The 2,903-nt window shown below is 32.3% G+C and overlaps 1 pseudogene; it reads right to left on the bottom strand.

Moving 5' to 3' along the window:
- Positions 1-1,314: 1,314 nt before the first annotated feature.
- Positions 1,315-1,471, bottom strand: LOC125110083 (uncharacterized; annotated as a pseudogene).
- Positions 1,472-2,903: the final 1,432 nt, after the last annotated feature.

Below are 2,903 nucleotides of genomic sequence, written 5' to 3'. Positions count from 1 at the left end.
ATTTCAATAACTAAAAGTGAAAGGCCAACTACCCTCTCTTAGTTCTCCAAGCACTAATTGCATTATTTTGGCGTTCAAGCAAGCATAAGACCTGAATTTTTGGATTTCAGTGAACAATTGACTCTTGTTTTGAATACTGGTCAGCACCACAGACAGCAGCCTCCAAGCTGCAATGGGGATGAAAAGATTTCTCTTGCACAACTGAAGCATTTATCATTTTCAAGTCACTCTGTTTTAAATGGTTATTGATATAAACCAATTTTCCTTGAAAGATATAAAACCCAAGAAATCTAGGGTTAGTTTGTGCATGATTCCCAGCTTGTTGCATAAATTATGAACTATCTGACACTATTTCTTTACAACAGTAAGTGAATTTTACCATCGACAATAGATACCTGCATACTTCTTTAAAACCATTTTAATTTTGGCTGTTCTTCATAGGGTATCGATAATTAATTGCATCAACTCTACTACTTTAATAAAACTGGTCATCCACAAAGCAAATATGTATTGCTTAATTTTTAGTTTGAGAGTTGATAACCACTGAAAATTAATCACCCATAGAAAGGGAACTAAGCAGCACTTCTAATCTCTGGAAAGATTGTCAGTCTATTAGAGTTATGTGCTATAATCAATTCACTTATAACTGTATAATTTATAAGCTCCAAATTAGATCAGCTATCTATTAGAACTAATAAAAATGGAAATGTATTAATCAGATTAGAAAAATAAAAAGAAAATTAGCAAGAAATTGGATGTGAGACTCCTAGAGGAAAGAACAATGATAACTTTTGATGTGAAACCAAGTGAGTTAAACTGGCTTACCCTGTGTACAACAATGTGCTTTTATTGTTAGTTCTCTATAGTTGATATACAAAAGTATAAAAGAAGGCTCTTCTTGGAAATAATATGGAAGCTAATATGCATAGACAAAAGTTTTTTACATACATTTACTTCCAAGAAGAAATAACATTTATCAAGCACTTAATACATGTTACATGTGGGGCTAGGCCTAGTGGACACAGGCATACATTTTGAGATGAATATTCTTGTTGAGATCACTTTCTAAGTTATAGACATCATTAACTATTTTTTGGTTTCTAGATATCTAGGTCAAAGAAACACTGATTAAATTTGTACTCATGTTTCAAAACCATGAATATTTTACATTTGGTAAAGTTTTAAAGCTAATTATGAAATCTAGTTTTACTTTTATGCCATGTCCCTTCTTTTCCTCATTTTGGTCCTCTACTCACTAGCTTTGGTTGGGCCAGACTCAAACCGATCCAACAGAAGTAACCAATAATCACGAACTGACAGTAGAAGTAGGAAAAGTAACAGTGGAAATGATATCACTTCTGTAAAAGTATTCCCTAAAGAATAATATTTTCTTGGTTTTTAAACATTCCTAGGCGTCTTCCAAGTGAGTTTGCAACTTCACTTGATCTTAGCCAAAAGGCCGAGAAGCGATGTGAGTTTGCAACTTGAAAGAAACTGCAGCAAACAAGGAACATGATACTTCTAAATCTATAATTAACCGTTACTTACACACTAGAAACTTTATAGCATTTAGGGTAATAAAAGCACACAAATGAATTTTTGTTAATCACTTATTTGTTGGTTTTGTCTTTGAAATGTGGATATCCTTCTCCATCTACCTCCAAAAGATACTGACCATATGTCTGCAAAATATTATGTATGTGTGTAGGTAATATCTGTACAACTCAGTTATCATGGAGTGAATTTGCATGATATATCACTTACTTTTTTCAAGTATTTATTTTCATTCCAGTTAGTTAACATACAGTGTTATATTAGTTTCAGGTGTACAGTACTTCAACACTTCCATACATCACCCTGTCCTCATCACATCAAGTGAATTCCTTAATTCCCATCACCTGTTTAACCCCCCCCCCCCCTCACCCATCTTCCTACTGGTAGCCATTAGTTTGGTCTCTGTAGTTAAAGGTCTATTTCTTGGTTTGCCTCTCTGTCTCTTTCCCCCCTTGCTTGTTTGTTTTGTTTCTTAAATTCCACTTATGAAAAAAATCATATGGTATTTGTCTACCACTTACTTTAAATCTATGCTGAAAAGAAGTAGCAGACACCGGGACTTCAGCTCTCTTTGACAAATCTGTCAGTATACAATATTGCTTTTTAGTTTTCCTTTATGTTTGTTTATTTAGTGTTATAAATTTTCTCAATATTGTAGTATGTCTATACCCAGTATGCAGTAATGTCATGCTTATGTGGAATACATATGGACACTTATATGAAGCTTATTTTGCATTCTCAGTTTTAAAATAATTAGTTTTGTTTTTAATTTTATTATCTCTTATATGCAGTCAATTTTGTTTGGAAATATTTTTTGGAAGAAATCAGAATAGCAATAAATCTCTGGATTTACCTAGATATTCAAAACTCAATAAATTTCTCTTAAATCATCAATTTCCAGAAAATAGAAAGGCAGGAGACACTTCCCAACTCGATTTTTGAGGTCAGTATCATCCTGAAAACATAAACCAATAAAGGCAGTATTAAAAAAAAAAAAATATATATATATATATATATATATATAGAGAGAGAGAGAGAGAGAGAGAGAGAGACTAGCATGCCTCATGAAAACGCAAGTAAAAATCCTCAAGAAAATATTAGCAAATCAAATCCAGCAATATATGAACACAATACAATGACCAAATGGAGCTTATTCCATTAATTCAAGGTTGGTGCAATATTTGAAAGTCAATCAATGATATTTACCATTTCAACAAATTAAAAAGAAAACTCATATGATCTTCTCAATAGATGCAGAAAAAGCACTTGAAAATGAAAAATATCTACTTATGATAAAACTCCCAGCAAACTAGAAACAGAAAGAAACTCCTTCAACCTGATGAAGGATT

This window comes from Lutra lutra, chromosome 9 (genome assembly GCF_902655055.1).
Source record: "Lutra lutra chromosome 9, mLutLut1.2, whole genome shotgun sequence".
In the NCBI taxonomy this organism is placed as follows: Eukaryota; Metazoa; Chordata; class Mammalia; order Carnivora; family Mustelidae; genus Lutra; species Lutra lutra.
Note: the sequence above shows the minus strand (reverse complement) of the source record. Positions and strands in the feature narration are given on the sequence as shown.